General features: G+C 44.7%; 1 protein-coding gene across 1 annotated transcript in view; it reads left to right on the plus strand.

The window, feature by feature from the left end:
- The window catches only part of NRN1L (neuritin 1 like), a 132,122-nt gene that overhangs the window by 20,287 nt on the left and 95,552 nt on the right, over window positions 1-16,283 (plus strand). The window lies entirely within an intron of this gene.

The following is a 16,283-nucleotide window of genomic DNA, read 5'->3' on the forward strand; positions in this document are numbered from 1 at the left end:
TATCTGAGGGTAGTCCTGCCTCAGCACCATGTTGGATAGGTACGACTGGGAGTGCCTGCGTAAAAAATTGTGCAAAATGCAACAGGCAAAAACAATGGTGTTCAATTTATATTCCGCCAGGTGTATCGCTGTCAAGAACAGGCGGAACCGGCTGGTGAGTATCCCAAAGGCATTCTCGACTACCCTCCGAGCTCTGGCCAGTCGGAAATTGAAAACCCTCCTCTCCGGGCTGAGGGTCCTCTGGGGAAAAGGCCACATGAGGTGAGGTCCAAGCCCAAAAGCTTCATCCGCGAGAAAAACAAACAGAAGTCCCTCCAAATTGTCTTCATCCCGTGACAGTTCCAGACCACCAGATTGTAGACGCTTGGCAAACTCCGTCTGCGCGAACACTCCCCCATCAGACAGCCGGCCGTTCTTCCCCACGTCCACATATAAAAATTCGTACTGTGCCGACACCACCGCCATCAACACGATACTATGAAAACCTTTGTAGTTAAAAAAAGTACGACCCCGAACGGGGTGGCGGCACTATGCAGACGTGTTTCCCATCTATTGCCCCTCCGCAGTTCGGAAAATCACACCGCTGGGCAAATTGGGAAGCCACAGTCTGCCATTCCTGTGGTGTGGAGGGAAACTGTGGGGACAAACAAAAAATTACAATTAGAAATTTGCCAAATAAAAATTGCTATCACAATTCAAAAAACATCCTTGTGCCACATCATTATAACATTTAGTAGCATTGGAGTGAGTATTACATGGCCAAAAATATAGGCCCACTTAATCAGACTCCTCACCCCTCTGATCGGGCATTAAACATTTTTAGGGGGGGGGGTCTAGCTGAGTGTAGGCCCTAAAATTCTAAACAGGTAGCACTATGCATAAAAATATAAAAAAAAATAAGGGGGGGGCAGAACTACAACTGAGCAGACAAAAATAAGGTTGAAAAATGACTAGGCTAGGTGTGTTTGGCCCTAGAATAGCATGCTGGACAGGTTTAGTGAAGGGAAAGATGCATGTAGGACAAGAAAAGAGCATGGAAAGCTTCAAACAGGCATGGGGACAAAAGGGAACATTCACAGCATATTACAATCATGGGAAGTAGGGAAATCTGCAAAAAAATAGAAGACATTAGCATACATTCAAAAAACAGAGATTGTGATGTTTAAAGGAGGAAGCTTACCTTAATATACTCCTCCTGCATGACTTGAAGGATAGCAGAACACGTCTCCGGTATGATGATCCCAAGTGCCTGGGGAGAGATGCCTGTCGAGAACTTGAGGTCCTGCAGGCTCCTCCCAGTCCCCAGGTACCGCAACGTGGCAATAAGCCTCTGCTCGGCCGCGGTGGCTTGGCGCATCACAGTGTCCTGCCTCGTGATATAGGGGGACAGAAGATGCAATAGACGGTGGAAAACGGGGTCCGTCATATGGAGAAAGTTCCTGAAGTCATCAGGATTATTCTCCTGGATTTCCCTAAGCAGAGGCATATGAGAAAATTGGTCACGCTGGCGCAACCAATTCTTGGCCCAGGAACTCCTCCTCCCCCTGTTTCTGGCCAAAGTCCTTGAGTTAGTATGAACTGCAGAAGACAGCCCATACGCAGCACGAATTCTAGCAAAATCATGCTGCTCCATCATGGCTTCAAACCGGCCGGCTGGTCAGAACGCACTTCAAACACAAAGCACCCCCAAATCCAGCAATACCTGTAAAGAACACACTGCACACAGATACGAGTGGACAGGACGGCCCTGCAAAGCAGAAACGACCCGAAAGCCAGCACTGAATGACAAATACGAACCCACAAGCACACACTGAACCCGAGAATATGATCTGAAAAAGCACAGAGACTGAAAAGCGCGAATCGGTTCTCACCAATCTTTCACTAACATGCGGTTGCATGGAATTAGCAAAAGCGGACTCAAGGGCGGCGACGAAGGCTTTGGCCTACCCCTTTATAGTGACGTCGTACGTGGTTTACGTGTCCGCGTTCTGACCCGATCCGATTTTGAACTGACGGTGTGTACGCATATCAGTCCATCAGGCCACTTCAGCGGTGAACCGATAAAAACAGTCCGTCGGACCATACTCATCGGATGGACCGACCGTGTGTACGCGGCCTAAAACTTTCACACAGACCAAATAACATCCACTAATTTGGGCTATTTTTACCAAAGATACGTAGTAGTATAAATTGTGGCCAGAATTTATGAAGAAAAATTTATAATTTGCAAACTTTTATCACAGAAACTAAGAGAAATGTATTATTTTTTCAAAAAATTAGTTTTGCTTTCCATTTATAGCGCAAAAAAAAGAAAAACCCATAGGTGATCAATACCACCAAAAAGAAAGTTTTATTTGTATGAAAAAAAGGACAAAAAATGTATTTGGGTACAGTGTTGCATGACTGTGTAATTGTCATTCAAAGTGTGAGAGCACTGAAAGCTGAAAATCGGGTCTGGGCAGGGGGGGGGTTTAAGTGCCCAGTAGGCAAGTTTTTTATTACCAAAAAACAAGGGCCCAGATCCACAAAGAAATTATGCCGGCATATCTATTGATATGCCGCGTAATTTCTACGATGCCCCGTCGTATCTTTGTTTTGCATCCACAAAACTAGATACGACTGAATGTGGGCTCGATCCGACTGGCATACGTCTTAGTACGCTATCGGATCTTAGGTGCATATTTACGCTGGCCGCTAGGTGGCGCTTCCGTTGATTTCCACGTAGAGTATGCAAATGAGCTAGATACAGCGATCCACAAACGTACCATTTTTTTTACGTTGTTTCCGTAAGACTTTTTCCGGCGTAACGTTACCCCTGGGTCTATGAGGAGTACGCAATGTTAAGTATGGACGTATGGCCAGCGTCAAATTTTCCGTTGTTTACTCAAAACGTTCGCGAATAGGGCTTTGCGTAAATTACGTTCACGTCAAAAGCATTGACTATTTGCGACGTGATTTCGAGCATGCGCACTGGGATACCCCCACGGACGGATGCATGCGTAAAAAAAAAAAACTTCATTTACGTGGGGTCAAGACGTATTACCATAAAACACGCCCACAACTTAGTCATTTGAATTGCGTGCCCTCACGCCGACACATTTACACTACGCCGCCGTAACTTACGGCGCACATTCTTTGTGGATACAGAAAATACGCTGTAAGTTACAGCGGGATAGTGTATCAGAGATATGCTACGCCGGACTTAAAGCGGTGGTTCACCCTCAGTGACACGATTTTACCATCGAGACAGGCATTGTAGCGTGAGCTACAGTATGCCTGTCCTGATTTTTTTACCCCCGTACTCACTGTGTACTCGTACATTATAGATTTCTGCTCCCGCGGGGAATGGGCGTGCCTATGGAGAGGGAGGATGATTGACGGCCGGCCCTGGCACGTCACTCTCCCCGAAGACAGCCGGAGTAGGTCTCGGCTCTTCACGGCGCCTGCGCACAGGCTATGCGCAGGCGCCGTGAAGAGCCAAGCCTATTCGGCTATTTCCGGAGAAGCGTGACGCGCCAGAGCCGGCCGTCAATCATCCTCCGTCTCCATAGGCACGCCCATTCCCCGAGGGGAGTCGGTATCTTCGATGTACGAGTACACGGTGAGTACGGGGATAAAAAAATCGGGACAGGCATACTGTAGCTCGCGCTACAATGCCTGATTTTATGGTAGAAGAAATTTTTTTTTTTTTGGGGGGTTTATAGGGTGAACCCCCGCTTTAAAAATGCGCCGAGATACGTGGATCTGGCACAAGATGTTTAAATATATTTAAGGAGTTGTCCTTTCTGCAGAGGGAATAGCTTGAAATAGGCACAGAGCAAGAGAACATACTTGTCCAGTTAATTGGATGCAATGTCTGTGACCACACCAGCTGGATCTGTGGACATGTGTAACGGCTCTGGTGAAAAGGAGAGTGAACTACAACTTGTGGATGCAAGGATTTCAATGCTCTTCCTTATGTGAGAATTCAGTATTAAGCCCCAGGTGCCACTCCACACAAACAGGAGTTTGGGGGTTCTCTACATCATCTCTCTCTCTCACATGAAGATAGGCATTGAGCTACTGAGCTTGGATGCATTACAACATGCGACCAGAGCTTAGCGTTTAAATCTATAGTATGCACTAAAAGATTCCAATGCACAACTGCATGCAAGCGATTATCAGCATTACATAGTGTCGTGCATTAGGCCACTAAGGGAGAAGGTATGAAATACGTCAATCCTCAGCAAAGAAAAGTTTAGGCGAACATGTTCCGCAACTTTGGGCATAGGCCCATAAACAAGTAGTACTTATGTCAGCACGTAGTAAATATGCACTGTAGAGACAACTAATAGTTGCATAATAGTGGCAAATATAGCTCAGGTACTTTGAGAGTACACGTAATAATATACGAGTTGTAATGACAACTAATAGTTGCGTATAACAGGTAAATATAGCTGAGATAGTAATAGTTGCACACGAGGGGCAAATATTGCACAGGTAATTTTGAGAGAAAATGTCCCTTTAAGATACTCTGCAGCAACAGCTAAAGACACACCAGTCAGTCCCAAGAAGTATGGTAATAGACACAAGCCATAATAAATAACAGCAATTGTTTTAGATGGAACATAAGCAGCAGTTCTTCCTATAGACACAATGGCTACTTATCCATTTGCAGGCTTCAGTGTAGGAGATAGGGATTCCGAGGCGTAGGATGTTCAGCAAGGAAGATCTCATTGGGGAGTCCCAGGAATGGTAATCTGGATTTGCTTCAATCAGGCAGACTTCCAGGGATAAGGATTGCTGGTACGTGTAGTTCCTTGTAGCGGTTATAGTGGGATGCCTCCAGGGATTGCTGGTAGCTATAATTGGCTTGCAGCCAGGCCGGCTACGGCCAACAATAATAGAACGGGGCTTCTATTCAATATGAATACCTTTTTATAGGCTAGTAACAGCTGAGCCGAATCCAGCGCTGATCCGCAGCGCACTTCCGCGTTCCAGGCTGGAACGCACCACGGTGCCGGGCAATGACGCCATCGCGCGAGCGCTGTATGTGTTCCAGCATGGAACGCATTACGGAGCTGAAAGCGCCTGTTTCAAGAGAGAACAGGCGGCGTGACGGCGCCTGTTACAGTACCCCCTCTTAAGATTTACCCTCCTGGGGATCTCAAGTGGAGGCCCATCAGGGCAAGGGGTTTTCAGCAGTAAAACATTTTTTATATACCGTATTTATCGGGGTATATCGCGATCCTGCGTATAGCACGCACCCCTAAAGTTGCCCCGAATTCCTGTGGAAAAAAGTTTTTTGTACTTACAGTTTTGGTGTCTTGCGCGGCGTACATCGGCGGCCTCGTTGGGTCCGGCGTCCGTCTGTGGCTTCGGGGGTCCTCTTTGTCGGGTCCGGCGTCCTTCTGTGGCATCCTTGCGTCCTCCCTGCTTGTTTCCCGCGCTGAGTTTGAATACTGCGCCGACATATACAGAGCGCAGTACACTCGTGTATTGTCGGTAATGCTCGGCTACTCTCGCACTGACGTCCTGTACATCCAGGACGTCATCGCGGGAGGAGCCGAGACTGCCCGACAATACATGAGTGTACTGCGCTCGGTATATGTCGGCGCAGTATTCAAACTTGGCGCGGGAAAGCGGGTATCGGTGTATACCGCGCACCCACGATTTTGCCCAGGGCAAAAAAGTGCGCGGTATACGCTGATAAATACGGTACTGTCTGTAAAAAAATTTGCGAACCCCAAAAAAAGTTTCTATCACCCTTTGGAAAAAATAACTGTTCAAAGACATAATTTCTGGAGGTTGGCGTGGAGGAATAAGCTCTGAGTCTTTCAGGTAGTCATCCGACGTATTTCCGATGTTGCAAAAGTTCAACTGAGCAATACAGTATGTCCTCAAGACACACCACTATGCACATGTCCAGAAGCTCTCTTAGGGAGTCATTTTGGAGACTTTGAAGGACTGCTGGAGTGTTGCACGGTCCCAATGTCCATTCCTTCGCCAAAAGGGGGTAGACTCACTTGAGGTGTTGGGACTGGTGCTGTGGAAATTGATAAAGATTCAGATCGTCTCTCTCCTAACCTACGATCTATTATGATAGCAGGTTGTATGGTATCATTGAGAGATTGGGGAAGATCTGCTCTAGCCAACTCATCCTTGAGTGGTTCGGAAGGGACGAGACGAAAATGGTTACGGAGTGTAACATCATTCCACTTAGTCTCAATGACCCACCTCTGAAATTGTGCTATGAAATCATCAACAGGTCCTGTACCTTGTTTCATATTCCCTATAGCATTTTCCGCAGTGAGTTGCTTGTTGAAGTCATCATTAGTGATGTCGCAAACCTAAAATTTTGCGTTCGTGAACGGCAAACCCAAACTTCAGCAAATGTTCGCGAACCGGGCGAACCGCCATAGACTTCAATGGGCAGGCGAATTTTAAAACCCACAGGGACTGTATCTGACCACAATAGTGATGGAAAAGTTGTTTCAAAGGGACTAACACCTGGACTGTGGCATGCCAGAGGGGGATCCATGGCAAAACGCCCATGGAAAATTACGTAGTTGTCGCAGAGTCTGTTTTTAATCCTTAAAGGGCATAAATCGCCTAACATTCCTAAATTGTTTGGAATAACGTGCTATAAAACATCAGGTATCGATCAGGTAGTGTAAGGGTTAGGGTTACAGATAGGGTTAGGGTTACAGACCCTAACCCTAACCCTGTCTGTAACCCTAACCCTATCCCTATCTGTAACCCTAACCCTGTCTGTAACCCTAACCCTGTCTGTAACCCTAACCCTGTCTGTAACCCTAACCCTGTCTGTAACCCTAACCCTGTCTGTAACCCTAACCCTGTCTGTAACCCTAACCCTATCTGTAACCCTAACCCTTACTGTAACCCTAACCCTAACTGTAACTCTAACCCTATCTGTAACCCTAACCCTGTCTGTAATTTACAGATAGGGTTAGGGTTACAGATAGGGTTAGGGTTACAGATAGGGTTAGGGTTACAGATAGGGTTAGGGTTACAGACCGGGTTAGGGTTACAGACAGGGTTAGGGTTACAGACAGGGTTAGGGTTAGGATTCACAGTGACAGACCAAACTCTGACAGACCAAACTCCCTGTTTAACGCACTGCAAACAACCACAAACAGTCCATTTGCACAACCGCAAACTCCCCATTTACACAAGGTTGGATACCAAGCTAGCCATGTCCCGTTCCTTGTCCTCACTGACGTCATTGAATGTCTCTTCGTCCACCCAGCCACGTACAACACCAAGGGTCCCTGAAAGGTGACAACAAGCCCCCTGGGACGCCTGCTGTGGTTGGTCTTCCACCTCCTCAAAGCCACCTTCCTCCTCTGACTCCTCTTCTTCAGACTTCTCTCTCTGCGTTGCCCCTTTACATTACACAGCCCCCTGCACCTCTGGACCCCTTTACATTACACAGCACTGCACCACTGGACCCCTTTATATTACACAGCACCCTGCACCACTGGGCACCTTACATTACACAGCACCCTGCACCTCTGGGCCCCTTTTTATTACACAGCAGCCTGCACCACTGGACCCCTTTACATTACACAGCACCCTGCACCTCTGGGTCCATTTTTATTACACAGCACCCTGCACCACTGGCCCCCTTTATATTACACAGCACCCTGCACCTCTGGGCCCCTTTACATTACTCAGCAACCTGCATCTCTGGACCCCTTTACACTACACAGCCCCCTGCACCACTGGGCCCCTTACATTACACAGCACCCCACAGCTCAGGACCCCTTTACATAGCACCGTGCATCACTGGACCCCTTTATATAACACAGCACCCTGCACCTCTGGACCCCTATACATTACACAGCCCCCTGCACCACTGGGCCCCTTACATTACACAGCCCCTTGCACCTCTGGACCCCTTTACATTGAACAGTACCCTGCACCTCTGGACCCCTTAACATTACACAGCACTGCACCTCTGGACCCCTTTACATTACACAGCACTGCACCACTGGACCCCTTTATATTACACAGCACCCTGCACCACTAGGCCCCTTAAATTACACAGCACCCTGCATCACTGGGCACCTTACATTACACAGCACCCTGCACCTCTGGGCCCCTTTTTATTACACAGCACCCTGCACCACAGGACCCCTTTACATTACACAGCACCCTGCACCTCTGGGTCCCTTTTTATTACACAACACCCTGCACCACTGGACCCCTTTATAATACACAACACCCTGCACCTCTGGGCCCCTTTACATTACTCAGCACCCTGCATCTCTGGACCCCTTAACACTACACAGCCCCCTGCACCACTGGGCCCCTTACATTACACAGCACCCTGCACCTATGGGCCCCTTTACATTACACAGCCCCCTGCACCACTGGGCCCCTTACATTACACAGCCCCTTGCACCTCTGGACCCCTTTACATTGAACATTATCCTGCACCTCTGGACCCCTTTACAATTCACAGCTCTAGACACCTGTATGTTACACAGACACCCCCCTAACAGTTCTGGACCCCCTGCATTTTTTTTAAATGTAATCTACTGTGCCACCAGATATGAGATGTGGCACTGGAAGATGGGCACAGTTTACCCTGTGAGGCAAAGACACCCTGGCAGACAAAAGACTACTATTTAGTATTGCAGTGAATTTTGGGCACACTGGGCCCCTTACATTACACAGCACCCCACAGCTCTGGCCCCCTCTACATAGCACCCAGCACAACTGGACCCCTTTATATTACACAGCAGCTTGCACCACTGGGCCCCTTTATATTACACAGCAGCTTGCTCCACTGGGCCCCTTACATTACACAGCACCCCACAGCTCTGGGCCCCTCTACATAGCACCCAGCACCACTGGACCCCTTTATATTACACAGCAGCTTGCACCACTGGGCCCCTTTATATTACACAGCAGCTTGCACCACTGGGCCCCTTACATTACACTGCACCCCACAGCCCTGGGCCCCTTTACATAGCACACTGGACCCCTTTATATTACACAGCACCCTGCACCTCTAATCTAACTAAACTATAAAGTGTATAAATATATGTACAACTCCGGGGATGTATATATATCCTCTACACACTGTAACATTAACTGACTAGCCTGCCTAACTCCAAAAAATTACACTCTCTCTCTCTCTCTCTCTCTCCGTCTCTCTCTGTAAACCACGCAGCACAGATTACAGAGAGAAAACAAAAAGCAGACTGATTGATTAGCCCTAACAAGGGCTGTTTGGGGTGCTGTTCTAACAGCAGAGATCAGATGAGTCTTTCAGGACTGGAGTACACTGGCCTAACTATCGCTTTCCCTATAAAATCAGCAGCAGCAACACTGTCCCTCCTCTCACTAAGAATGCAGGTTCAAAATGAATCTAAAATGGATGCTGCCCTAGAGGTCGGAGGGTCAGGGAGGGAGGGTATGCTGCTGATTGGCTGGAATGTGTCTGCTGACTGTGAGGTAGAGGGTCAAAGTTTGCTCAATGTTAATTAATAGGAGGCGGGTCAAACAAGCGAAAATTGCCGCAAACTATTCGCTGGCGAACCGTTCTGTACATCTCTAGTCATCAAAAAGCAAGGACATTGTTGCGAAAAATTGTGGACGTGAATTTACGATTGGATCCTTTTTTTTCTAGGTAGGTATTTGCCCAAGCACATAAATATGATATGAGGGTTAGTACCTTAATCCTGTCATTGGGGAAGGTGCAAGGGCATAGTTTAAACATTAATTTACATGCATTAATGATTTCTCTTTAGGTCTTTCGGTCACCAGTAAAAGCTACAGGTGGATTGACCTTAGGTTCAGGGGGAAAAGGAGGCACAATGGGATTTTGCGCTAAACTAAATCCTGCAGTGCTTGGTACTCCAACTGCAGTTTGTACAGTCTGTACAAGTGCGTCTACCTTTTGAGAAAGGGCGACCACATGGCAAGCTCCGCTGGGTTCATTTTTTAAGGTTCTATTATTCTGTAACAGCTCTGGTGAAAAGGAGAGTGAACCACAACTGCGGATGCAAGGATTTCAATGCTCTTCCTTATGTGAGAATTCAGTATTAAGCCCCAGGCGTCACTGCACACAAACAGGAGTTTGGGGTTATCTACATCATCTCTCTCTCACATAAAAATAGGCGTTGAGCTACTGAGCTTGGACGCATTACAACGTGCGACCAGAGCTTAGCCCCTTAATGCCCCTCACAGGAAATAATTATTTCCCTCCAGGAAAAGATAATAAATTGTATTTAAAATGGACCATAGCTCCCTATCTGAGACTAAGAGATGTCATGAGGGGGAATGCCCTATGTTCATTAAACGAATTGTGGGAAAGATATGGGCCCACCCCTTGGGAAGCCTGGAGATATAATCAGCTGAAACATTTTGTAGACACCCTCCCAAAACCTCTGCGGGGGGCTGGCAGGTTGAATGCATGGGAAAAATTAGTTGATCAAAAGGGGATAGATAAGCATGGAATTTCTACTATCTACAAAATGCTAATGACATATTTAGAGCAAGGTGCCGTATGCCCAACAGAGAGCTGGGAATTAGAACTAAACCAGCCACTGCCAGACAGCATGAGAAGTAGAATTTTGGACTATGTCCATTCTACTTCTGTAGATTCACGGATAAAAGAAATGAATTTTAAATTATTAAATAAATGGTATTATGTACCAGCGAAATTGAATAAGATAAATTCCCAGGAGACACCTTTATGCTGGAGGGAATGTGGGGAAGTGGGAACACATGCCCACATTTGGTGCCAGTGTCCGAAGATCCAGCCATATTGGATCCAAATATTAAAGCTAGTTAAAGAGATCAGTGGAATTGAAATTAGTTTGGACCCATGGCAATGTTTGTTCCATGCTACGACTAATATAAAATGACAATTATCCCAATATTATTAAATGCAGCAAAGACTTTGATTCCTAAAAGATGGAAAGACAAGCTAGCCCCCCCCCCCCCGATACAAGAGTGGTTAAGGGAGGTGGAAAGGATAAGTATGGAGGAGGTAACGTCTCAATATAAGGAATAAAACAGTCATGATATTGGAACTTGGGGAGGCTGGGAAAAGTTTAGACAGTCTACGGTTTATATAGGCTACATGAGCAGTGAATATAGTATTTAGGTAACATTGGCCTATTTAGGTATGAGGTACGATTTGGGGCTTCTCCTCCCCTCCTCCCCTCCCCCTGGGGGGAAGTCGGATAGGGAGTCTTGGGGAGGGAGAGAGGGGAGAAAGTTTTTTTTCCCTCTCCTCCTCTCTCTCTTTCCCTGGCATGGGGGAGGGAGAGGGGAAGGAAGGGAGAAATTTGTTAAACCATTAAAATTAAAGGGTGAGAGGCACAAAATGCACTTAAATAAAATAGTTGTGGTGAAAAAAGGGAGTTGGGTTAAGGGGCGTTTTTTTTTTTACCTCCCTCACTACCTTTGAGAGAGGCATATAGGTAATGGGGTACGAGAGTTATTCTTGTCCCCTCATAATAATAGAATATGGAGGGCACAGGTATTATGTTTAGAAATAGAAATTGGGCACTTAGCACTTAGAACCCTCACCCCCCCTTTTTTTTCTCCCTTTCTCCCTGGGGTGGGGGAGACGGGGAGGAGGGGGCAGAGGAGGAGGAGAGAGTAAAAGATTAGGAGGAGACAGGATTGTCCCATATGGTTGTGTTATGTGTAATGGTTTATTGTTGTGATTTATGTGTATGAAATGTTGAATCTATTTTAACCGTAGAATCTTTTTGTATGCTTATCGATAATGTAATGTAAATTATATTTATGTTTTAAAAATCCAATAAAAACAAATTAAATAGAATACAACATGCGACCAGAGCTTAGCGTTTAAAATTATAGTATGCACGAAGAGATTCTAATGCACAACTGCATGCAAGCGATTATCAGTATTACATAGTGTCATGCATTAGGCCACTAAGGGCCCATTCACATGCACGGACAAACGGTCTGTTTTTTACAAGTCCGTTTACGGACTTGTAATGTATCCCTATGGGATTGCAGACGTTAGCGAATGATGCATCCGCTAACGTCCGCAACCATCCGCGTCCGCAAAGATCCGCTTTTGCGAACGGAAGAAAACCCTATTTTTCTTCCGTCCAGCGGAACGGATCGGATGAATACGGACACGCGGTCCGTATTCATCAGATTCCCCATAGGGGAGAGCGGAGGAGAGACAGGGCGGTCTCTGCACTGTGTGCGGGGACCGCCCTGTCCGCCGACAGCTCAGAGGGGATTAACGGAGGAATCCCCGCTGAGCCAAACGGTCTAACAGAGCGGATCAATACGGATCCGCTCCGTGTGAAGGAGCCCTAAGGGAGAAGGTATGAAATACGTCAACCCTCAGCATAGAAAAGTTTAGGCGAACATGTTCCGCAACTTAGGGCATAAGCCCATAAACAAGTAGTACTTATGTCAGCACGTAGTAAATATGCGTTGTAGAGACAACTAATAGTTGCATAATAGTGGCAAATATAGCACAGGTACTTTCAGAGTACACATAATAATATAGGAGTTGTAATGACAACTAATAGTTGCGTATAACAGGTAAATATCACTTAGGTAATTTGAGAATAAATGTCCCTTTAAGATACTCTGCAGCAACAGCTAAAGACACACCAGTCAGTCCCAAGAAGTATGTTAATAGACACAAGCCATGATAAATAACAGCAATTGTTTTAGATGGAACATAAGCAGCAGTTCTTCCTATAGCACTACAATTGACACAATGGCTACTTATCCATTTGCAGGCTTCAGTGTAGGAAATAGGGATTTCGAGGTGTAGGATGTTCAGCAAGGTAGATCTCATTAGGGAGTCCCAGGAATGGTAATCTGGATTTGCTTCAATCAGGCAGACTTCCAGGGATAAGGATTGCTGGTATGTGTAGTTCCTTGTAGCGGTTATAGTGGGATGCCTCCAGGTCCAGGGATTGCTGGTAGCTATAATTGGTTTGCAGCCAGGCTGGCTACAGCCGAAAATAATAGAACGGGGCTTCTATTCAATATGAATGCCTTTATAGGGCTAGTAACAGCTGAGCTGAATCCAGCACTGATCCGCAGCGCACTTTCGCATTCCATGCTGGAACGCACCACGGCGCGAGCGCCTGTTACAAGAGAGAACAGGCGGCGCGATGGCGCCTGTTACAACATGCCCATAATAAATTATATAAATCTGATGCATTCAAGTGGCACTTTGAGCATTTAGTAAGATAATTAATACAGATCAGGTCTAGTCTAGTCTCGGGAGGGGCACTGACAGAAAATACGTTTTTTGGGGGGCAATTTATCTAGGAAATGGCTGGTATTGGCGCTTCAATCATCACGGCACCATTGTTATTATGGTCTCAGGATGATTGAAGTGCATTATTCCTATTATTACATTGTAATATAAAATGAAATAGTTCAACTCACCATAATGCAGAATCAGTGGGAGCCCTGAGTGTCACTGCCACTTCGCCTGCCATCAAATGCGGATTGTCACTTGCCACGTCGCCTGCCACCAAATGCGGATTGTCACTTGCCACATCACATATTTTAAATGCTTAATCGTGGGGACCCTGGACAGGTAAGTGTCCTTAATAAAAGTCAGCAGCTACAGTGTTAGTAGCTGCTAACTTTTAATTTTTTTTTTTTTAAACCGGACCTCCTCTTTAAAGTGGAGGTTCACCCAAATAACATCTATATAAGATCATATTCTTTACACTCCCAACATGTACAGTAGGCCCTTTTTTTTTGGCTGTACATACCTTATTATGGCTATTTTCTTGAGGCTTACAGGTCACGCTCGACCCACCCACTTCCTGGTCCTGCTGGCTCTCTCACTTTGGAGGGTGGAACGCACGTCAACACACGCTATTGCGGCTCTGCATGCTTCCATTGTCGGCGACGGGACTCCATCTCTTCTCCCTATTATACCTACGCCTTCAACCTCAGTGCCGGGGCTAGGCACCCCATCAAGTAAGAGGCCATTTGGCGTTTGCACTTCTGTTTTATCCCAATAAAAAACGATATTATTCTATGGCGATTTTCTTTCTCTTGTTTTAAATACTTCATGTGGCGTGGAGTGTTGCTGTATCAAGACTGTGAGACTGTGAGATCTAAGCCTGGAAAATTATCTCTAATCTGCTTATCCGACCCCTTTTTAACTAAAGTGGTCCATTATTTGCAGTAAGGTGCCATTCATGAGCACTTTGGTGGTCTTTTTTATATCTTGGTGAAGGTGGAAGATCTTCTGTCTACTCATATTGAGGATCAACTATTTTTATATATATATGGACTTTATTTTATATTCTATTTTTGGCACATTTTTCACTCCTTTGTTGTGCACTATTATCAATTGATCTTTATAACAAATACCGTACACAATTTGTTACGTATGGTCACCATTCATTTATATGTTTATTTTTTATTCACATTCACTCATTTAAATTTAGGTATTTATATTCTTTTGCATAATTTATTTATTTAGTGTTGCACACTTATGAGCTAGCGCCTCTAAATTCCATTTCACTGTTCAAATTGCATTTATGTAATTCCACAGAGAGCAGCTTGGCTATATATTTTATATTTTATATTTTAATTTTAATTTCACTTATTTATTCATATAAATTGGCGCGAGATTTCATTTCCCCTATTTTCTGTTTCAATATGTTTTATTAAAAGTGTCTTTACAATTTCCACATAACAATTTGGTACAAATAAAGTCGTACAAATGACTCGTATGAATAAAAGCAATAGAAAATACATATAAAATATTCTTCAACAGTCGATTACATACAAGATGGTAGTCTTTGCATACAATACGAACTTCTTAAGATGCGTTTCCATTTAGTAGACTCGTTTACATATCCAATCAACTAAGAGTCTTTGATAACATCTTATGTCAAATCTATCTAAATCCAAGGCAATTAAAATTTCATCTAACAAATAACTACTATGTTGAAAGACATATCTGTATAGTCACTTACAAAAATGGACAACTAAGAACATATTTTCGAAGGCCCAAAATCTCCCCCAACATATCGGATATAACCTAATACAGGGATGATATCGGGTCAATGTGAGAAGAACTTTGGCATCTCAATCTTATCGCTGTAAGTCAAGCAAGTTAAAATTTACCTAATAAAAAAAAAAGGAGAAAAAAAAAGGGTGTGGGGGGGAAATATCTCCGTGTCACCCAATATAATTTCTAATAATTTAGTCTGGAAGAGACCTAGGATCATCAGATAGATAACTGACCCATGGATCCCAGATAGCCTTGAATAAATCTAGCTTATCATGTAGGATAGCAGTCATATGTTCATTGAGCATTATCCAGGAGAGCTTATTTGTAAGTTGTTCGAATGGCAGTATGGCCGATTTCCACGACTTAGCTATAATCATTTTAGCTGAGATAAAAATAAATTTTTTAAGGCATTTTTGGGGTTAAGAGGCATTTTTCAGCTTGTATCCCAGCAGCGCTTGTTTCGGTGATTTAACTAAATTTATCTGAGTAAGGGTATATATAAAATGATAAACTCTAATCCAATAGCGCCTTACCCTGGGGCATTCCCACCATATGTGATACATCGTTCCCTCTTTTCCACATCCACGGAAGCAAAGAGGAGAAGCACTAGGTATAAAGGAAGCCAGTCTAGAGGGAACCATGTACCACCTAAATAGTATTTTGTAGTTTGCCTCGACTATAGAAGTGTTCATAAGTGAACGTGATGATCCCTGTGCTAATTTATGCCATTCTGCAAGCTCAATATTTTCCTGGATATCCTCTTCCCATTTTACCATAGAATTTAATTTAACGGAAGACTCAGTCAAAATAGAATATATATTAGAAATATGACCTTGGATCTTGTCGAATTTTCGACATAAACATTCCATTTTAGACATTGAGGTTAAATTAGATTCACATGGTAATTCAGCTAAAAAACATTTTATTTGATTGTAATTAAATTTTTCAGAAACTGGTATTTGATAACGTTCCTCCAGGAGTTTATAATGTAACATTCCAGTAGTATCACAGACGTCTGCTATGCGTATCAGGCCCTTATTGTTCCACCATTCAAAATAACTGGGGGTAATTACTGGGGGTAAGCCCTGGGGTAAAAATTTTATTTCCAAAAATAGGTGCCATCGGGGAGTGAAGAGATCTAAACTTGTACCTGTCCCAGATATCGAGAGATAGCGATAAAGTTGGACACAAAATAGGTGGTCTTTCTTTTGGTGACAACCAAAGCATGTGTGATAATGACCCACCACGAAATGCGTAATTTTCCAGTTCCATC

Source organism: Rana temporaria, chromosome 11, assembly GCF_905171775.1.
Source record: "Rana temporaria chromosome 11, aRanTem1.1, whole genome shotgun sequence".
NCBI lineage: Eukaryota > Metazoa > Chordata > Amphibia > Anura > Ranidae > Rana > Rana temporaria.